The sequence below is a fragment of the Balaenoptera ricei genome, chromosome 17 (genome assembly GCF_028023285.1).
Source record: "Balaenoptera ricei isolate mBalRic1 chromosome 17, mBalRic1.hap2, whole genome shotgun sequence".
Taxonomy (NCBI): Eukaryota; Metazoa; Chordata; class Mammalia; order Artiodactyla; family Balaenopteridae; genus Balaenoptera; species Balaenoptera ricei.
In genome coordinates, this window is record NC_082655.1 from 82,417,994 (window position 1) to 82,426,237 (window position 8,244).

Below are 8,244 nucleotides of genomic sequence, written 5' to 3' on the forward strand. Positions count from 1 at the left end.
GCCAGCGATCTTGGTCTAGCTTGTAATGACTTATTTATATACCATCTTTTAAATCACTGCTCTGCTGACTGGAAATTATTATTGTCTTTGGAGGGAGACCACAGGGTGAGATAGCTTCTTGAAGGTGGCTGTGAACATTCACATGACATTCCACCAAGAAGGAGTTACCTTACCTGGAATTCCCTTACGCCCTCAGTCCCCAGTTTCAACTCTATTAAGTTGCATATTCATACACCATTTACAGTGAAGCCTTCAGATTTGATCACCAATATTCTAAATTCTGAACAGCCACCGTATGCCCTCCCAGCCCCTCAGAACTGCAGAGTCTCCTGTTCTCTGCATCTCACACACACACACACACACACAGGCATCACACACACACACACACAGGCATCTCTCACACACACAGGCATCTCAACACACACACACACACACACACGCATCACACACACACACAGGCATCTCACACACACACAGGCATCTCTCACACACACACACACGCAGGCATCTGCTCACACACACACACACAGGCATCACATACACACACACACGCAGGCATCTCTCACACACACACACACGCAGGCATCTCTCACACACACACACACACACGCAGGCATCTCTCACACACACACGCAGGCATCTCTCACACACACACACACAGGCATCTCACACACACACACACACGCAGGCATCTCTCACACACACAGGCATCTTTCACACACACACACACGCAGGCATCTCACACACACACAGGCATCTCTCTCACACACACACACAGGCATCTCACACACACAGGCATCTCTCTCACACACACACACACACAGGCATCACACACACACACACACGCAGGCATCTCAACACACACACACACACACGGGCATCTCAACACACACACACACACACGGGCATCTCAACACACACACATACACAAGGGCATCTCAACACACACACACACACACACACAAACACACACGGGCATCACACACACACACACACACACGGGCATCTCAACACACACACACACACACACACACACAAACACACACAGGCATCTCACACACACACACATACACACGGGCATCTCAACACACACACACACACACACGGGCATCTCAACACACACACATACACACGGGCATCTCAACACACACACACACACACACACACACGGGCATCTCAACACACACACACACACACACACAAACACACACAGGCATCACACACACACACACATACACGGGCATCTCAACACACACACACACACACGGGCATCTCAACACACACACACACACACACGGGCATCTCAACACACACACACACACACACACGGGCATCTCAACACACACACACACACGGGCATCTCAAAACACACACACACGGGCATCTCAACACACACACACACACACACACGGGCATCTCAACACACACACACACACAAACACACACAGGCATCACACACACACACACACGGGCATCTCAACACACACACACACACACACACACAAACACACACAGGCATCACACACACACACACATACACACGGGCATCTCAACACACACACACACACACACGGGCATCTCAACACACACACACACACGGGCATCTCAACACACACACACACACACGGGCATCTCAACACACACACACACGGGCATCTCAACACACACACATACACATGGGCATCTCAACACACACACAGACACACGGGCATCTCAACACACACACACACGGGCATCTCAACACACACACACACACACACACGGGCATCTCAACACACACACATACACATGGGCATCTCAACACACACACACACACACACACACACACGGGCATCTCAACACACACACACACACACACACGGGCATCTCAACACACACACACACACGGGCATCTCAACACACACACACACACACATGGGCATCTCAACACACACACACACACGGGCATCTCAACACACACACACGGGCATCTCAACACACACACACACACACGGGCATCTCAACACACACACACACACACACACAGGCATCACACACACACACACACACATACACACGGGCATCTCAACACACACACACACACACGGGCATCTCTCACACACACACATACACACGGGCATCTCAACACACACACATACACACGGGCATCTCAACACATACACACACACAGGCATCACACACACAGGCATCTGCTCACACACACACATACACACGGGCATCTCAACACACACACATACACACGGGCATCTCAACACACACACACACAGGCATCTGCTCCCACACACACACAGGCATCTCACACACACACACACAGGCATCTCTCACACATACACACGGGCATCTCAACACACACACATACACACAGGCATCTCACACACACACACACAGGCATCTCTCACACATACACACGGGCATCTCAACACACACACACAGGCATCTCTCACACACACACACAGGCATCTCACACACACACACACACACACACACAGGCATCTGCTCACACACACACACACACACAGGCATCTCTCACACACACACACACAGGCATCTGCTCACACACACACAGGCATCACATACACACACAGGCATCACACACACACACACAGGCATCACATACACACAGACATCTCACACACACACAGGCATCTGCTCACACACACACACACACACACACAGGCATCTCTCATGCACACACACACACACAGGCATCACTCACACACACACACACACACACACACACACAGGCATCTCTCATGCACAGAACGGCATCTCACACACACACACACACACACACACAGGCATCTCACACACACACACACACACACACACACACACACAGGCATCTGCTCACACCGGCCCTGCTGGGTCCTATCCTCACGCTTCCTTCTTCACCACTTTGTGGAGGTGACTCTACTCATTCTTCAAAGATCATCTCAAATGAGAACTTTCCAGAAAGCTTTCTCGAGTTCCTTCCGAGACTGTATTTCTTCATCCTATAAATACCAATAACGTTTCCTACCTCCTCTGTGCATAAGCAAACCCTGCATGGCATCACAGTAGCAGATATTTGTCTCGAGAGACTGAGCTCTTTGAGGGCAGAGAACATGTACCTCTCCCCTCTCTATCCCTAGAAGCCTCTCAACATCCTTATACACAGAAAACAACTGTTAAATGTCATAGATCAACTTTAATCATTAATTGTCCATCTCTGGAAAAATGTGCATACCATCCCCTGGGTCTTTTGAAAAATACCCAGTTTTCAGGGTTCCACGGTTGTCAATTATAGTTAAAGGAGATAGCCCTCTGAGAATTTCCAGGAAACTATACGGTATAGTAAGATGAGTACCATACTCTTACTCTCTCCATCCATGTATGTATTAATGAATCCATAAAAACTCAAATAACAAAAAAACTCAAACAAACAAATGTGGAACAAAGAATCCATCAGATAAAAGCCCTGTTCCCCAAACAAGTTTACCCTCCAGAAATCTGGATCTCCACCGGGGCTTTGTCTGAATTGCTGATTCCTGTTCAAGATAAATCCCTTCAGTGAGCAACAAATGGTCTTCATAAGAACCTCTCACTCCAGCCAGACTCTCCTTCCTGGCACAATTACTAGCCCCTCTTCTAAAATACCATGTTGTTACCCATAGATTGTCACTTAGAAATTAAATATATACTCACTGAGCACTTACTTTAAGCAATGTTCTAGGTACTGAGGATCTAACAGCAACAAAGAGGGGAAAAGCAGTTACTATGGGAAAGCATCTATTCAAACAGGGACAATACACAATAAACATAATAATCAAGTAAATCATGTAGTATGTTAGGTAAAATAATAGGACATATCTCACACCATCCACCAAAAACTACCTCAAGTGAACCACAGACCTAAGTATGAGAGATTATGCTATAAAACTGTTAAAAGATCAGAGTAAATCATCATAATCTTGAATGGAGCAGTAATTTCTTAGGTCTGACATCAAAAGCACAACTGGGAAAAGAGAAGATAGCTAAACTGGACTTCACCAAAATCAACAAATTTTGTGCTTCGAATGACACCATCAAGAAAGTGAAAAGACAACCCACAGACTGAGAGAAAACATTTGCAAATCATATATCTGATAAGGGACACGTATCCAGAATATACAAAAACTTTTATAATGCGATAATAAGTTGATGAATAACCCAATTTTAAAAATGGCCAAAGGATTTGAATAGATCTTTCTCCAAAGCAAAAATGCAAATGGCCAATTAGCACATGACAAAGTATCCAACATCATTAGTCACTAGGGAAATGCAAATCAAACCACAATGAGATACCACGTCACACCCACTAGGATGGCTAAAATCAAAAAGACAGACAATCACAAGTGTTGTCAAGGATGTGGAGAAACTGGAGTCTCAGAGCATTGCTGGTACGAATGCAAAATGGTGCGATCAGTTTGGAAAACAGTCTGGAAGTTCCCCAGAATGCTAAGCATAGAATTACCACACGACCCAGCAGTTCCACTCTTGGTATATACCCACAAGAACTGAAAATATATCCACACAAAAACTTGTACAGGAATATTCATAGCAGCAGTAGCAAAATAGCCAAAATGTGGAACCAGACCAAACACTCATTAACTCATGAAGGGATAAACAAAACTGTGGTAAATCTATACAATATTATTCAGCCATAAAAAGGAATGAAGTACCATGCCGCAGCATAAATGAACTTCTGAAGCACTATGCTCCATGAAAGAAGCCAGCCATAAAAGACCACATATTGTATGATTCTATTTATACAAAATGTCCAGAATGGCCAAATATAGAGACAGAAGGCAGACCTAACAATCATTTAAGTTGAGATGCCTCCTCTGTGAAACCCCTCCCAACAGAAGCAGGCAAACTGGCAGTGTCCTGTGGCCTCACGTTGTAACTGCTGACTAGAATGTAAGTTCTATGAAGACAGAAATGTTAAATGTCCATTTTGTTCTCTGCTGTATCCCCAACACCTAGAGCAGTGCTGAGCACAGAACAAGGGTTCAACAAATATTTATTGCAAGCTCCAGGGAAAAAATGTGTTCACAGGCCCCATCAACAGGCAATGGTCCTTGAGTTTATCCCATTCATCTCTGTGCTCCCAGAACCCACGGTAACATGGTGCCTGGCACACAGAACATCTCCAATCAATGTGGGGGAAGAATGAATGAATGAGAAATAGACTAAAAACTACCCTCAAAACGCACAGCTCTTCCCAGATGGGATGCCCAGGAAGACCCCTGTTGGCTTCTGACATATAGAAATGTAAGAGAATCTGTGTTGTTTGAAACCACTCAGTTTGTGATAATCTGTTACAGCAGCAGTGGGAAACTGTGATAATATGCCACGATAATTAACTCTATAGCGTAAAATATTTTGAGAAATACTTTTTAAAAATAGTTTTTCAGATTCTATCCTGGTTTTCCTGATTATTCATAAAACTTTTCAATAGTATAAGTTGCAAGAATATGGTAGTTGTTATTCCTAATTTTTCCCCTTCCCCTCCTCCTAGCCATCTTGCTCTACTTTCCATGTTGGTTCTGAGCTGTAATTTGAGGTTAAGCTGAAAGACCACAAAATGGAAAGCTGTCATAAGTGGTTCTCTCAAATTTCCTGGACCTTGGGAACAGAACCACGTTGACTGCTTTTTTGGTTTGACCTAGTTAATTCTCTGTTCATTGGTAGCCTTTGAATTCTTTATTATGAACATACAATGTAATAACCACTTTCTATTTTAAAAAAATTGTAATAGATCTTTGCATCAAAGCAAACTCTTATGCATTAAAACTTCTCTTATAATGAAAAGAATTTGTTCAAGCCTGCTTTTTTTTTCTTTTAGTCAAAAGTCCAATTTTATTCTATTTTATTTTATTTTTATTTTTATTGGAGTGGAGTTGATTTACAATGTTGTTAGTTTCAGGTGTGCAGCAAAGTGAATCAGTTATACATGTACATATACCCACTCTTTTTTAGATTCTTTTCCCATATAGGTCATTACAGAGTATTGAGTAGAGTTCCCTGTGCTATACAGGAGGTCCTTATTAGTTATCTATTTTATATATGGTAGTGTGTATATGTCAATCCCAATCTCCCAATTTATCCCTCTCCCAGCCTTACCCCCGGTAACCGTAAGTTTGTTTTCTACATCTGTGACTTTATTTCTATTTTGTAAATAAGTTCACTTGTACCCTTTTTTTAGATTCCACATATAAGTGATATAATATGATATTTGTCTTTATCTGACTTACTTCACTCAGTATGAGAATCTCTAGGTCCATCTGTGTTGCTGCAAATGACATTATTTTGTTCTTTTTTTTTTATTCAAGCCTGCTTTTCTTTTTTTTTAGCTGCATCTGGTCTTAGTTGCAGCACATGGGATCTTTGTTGAGGCATGAGTGATCTTTTCATTATGACACGCAGTCTGCTCAGGTTTCTCTCTAGTTGTGGCTCTCAGGCTTCTAATTGTGGCGTGCGGGCTTTCTCTCTCTAGTTGTGGCACCTGGGCTCCAGAGCACACGGGCTCAGTAGTTGCAGCACGTGGGCTCTGAAGTTGTGGCACGCGAGCTCCAGGGCACGTGGGTTCTGTAGTTTGCGGCACGCGGGCTCTCTCATTGAGGCGTGTGAGCTCAGTAGTTGTGGCACACGGGCTTAGTTGCCCTGCGGCATGTGGGATCTTAGTTCCCCAACCAGGGATCAAACCAACGTCGCCTGCATTGGAAGGTGGATTCTTTACCACTGGACCACCAGGGAAGTCCCTCAAGCCTGCTTTATAAAAAATCATTTTCTTCATCACGTCCTTTGCAGTGTTTTTTTCTCCCCCCCAGTTTGGTTAGCCTTAACTAAATATGCAGCCTTAACTAAATCAAATGTAATAAAACAAGTCAAGGCTGAAAAAAAGCTCTTTAGACACATGTCACCAAAAACAATTAGAAAATTTATTAAGTGTTTTTCTCTCTCGTTTTTTTATTCCTAGCATTAATGGTGCATTTAACTGCACTCTTCTTATCTTGGTTATATCCTTGAAAAATATTTATACTTCTCAAGTCTCAAATGTCAGAGCAAAGAGCCAAAGCTATGAGCTCCAGTTTAAGCCTTTACTGAAAACAAAAATATAGTCTTCTGCATAAAAGACAAAAATTAATTTGTAAGAGATGTCAAGGCCTTCCTGAAACAAATGTGTAACTATTTTCCCACGACGAGAATAAATAATGGTACAGAATCATTTCACATGCCATCGGCTGAAGTGCACGGCGGGTCATCTCAGCTGTCACCCAGTGTCGCTGTGGGAAGGGGGGGCTGGCGGGAGTGCCCTTGCCCACCGCCGGCTCCACAGCCCCTGCAGGAGGGACGGGGGAGGGCGCGGGCTCTGGAGGAGGGGCGCGTGGAACATTCCGGCAAATCCTCAGCCCTAAAGGTCTGGCAGGAGCAAGGACTTGGAATCTGACGTTCAGTCGCAGGCACAGGAAAGGGCACGAGCAGAAGTGTCCCCTCGGCCTTCGTAATGATGACCGGTTCTAACCTCACGTGCCATCAACACGGAATCTCAACCCGGGACATCGTCCTCCAGAAAGAGGGCACGGGGCGGGGCCAGGGCAGACCGAGGCCCCTCCCACCCAGCCCCGCCCCGCCCCTCAGCCAAGGGACCTGCGGTGGGCAAGGCAGGCGGGCAAGGCGAGAGGAGGAGCAGGGCCCCGGCCACAGGACGGCGCGCGCGTTTCTGCAGTTGCTCAGGAGTTCGTCTGCTTGGGAGCTGAGGAGGGTCCGAACCAGAAGCGGAAACCGAATAATACTCCCTTTCCCAGGCTCCTAAGACGGCACGAGCCTTGCACGTCCAGAGCAAGACCGCAGACGCCGTAAAACACCGACGGTCCGGCGGGAAAGGTCCCCACCTCACCTTTCATCCACATTTGTTCTCTTCAGATAAATATTCTGCTTTTACATGAGAGACCCTTTATTCACAGGAGCTAATCCCAGAAAGCGACAGGAAATAACTGTGCGTTGAAGAAGAGGGACAGAAAGGGTCATGGCCAATCAGAGACATTCCTGACATACACGACTAGTTTCCAAGGACTTGAAGAGAAAGATGTAGATACACCTGTGGAAAATCTAGAACAGGATGAGATTTAATGTAATTCAAGGCAGAAAAAAAATGTTGGGGAAACCGTGCACACATACTTTTATACCCACAGGTATGCAGACAAAGGCGTACCCAATGCA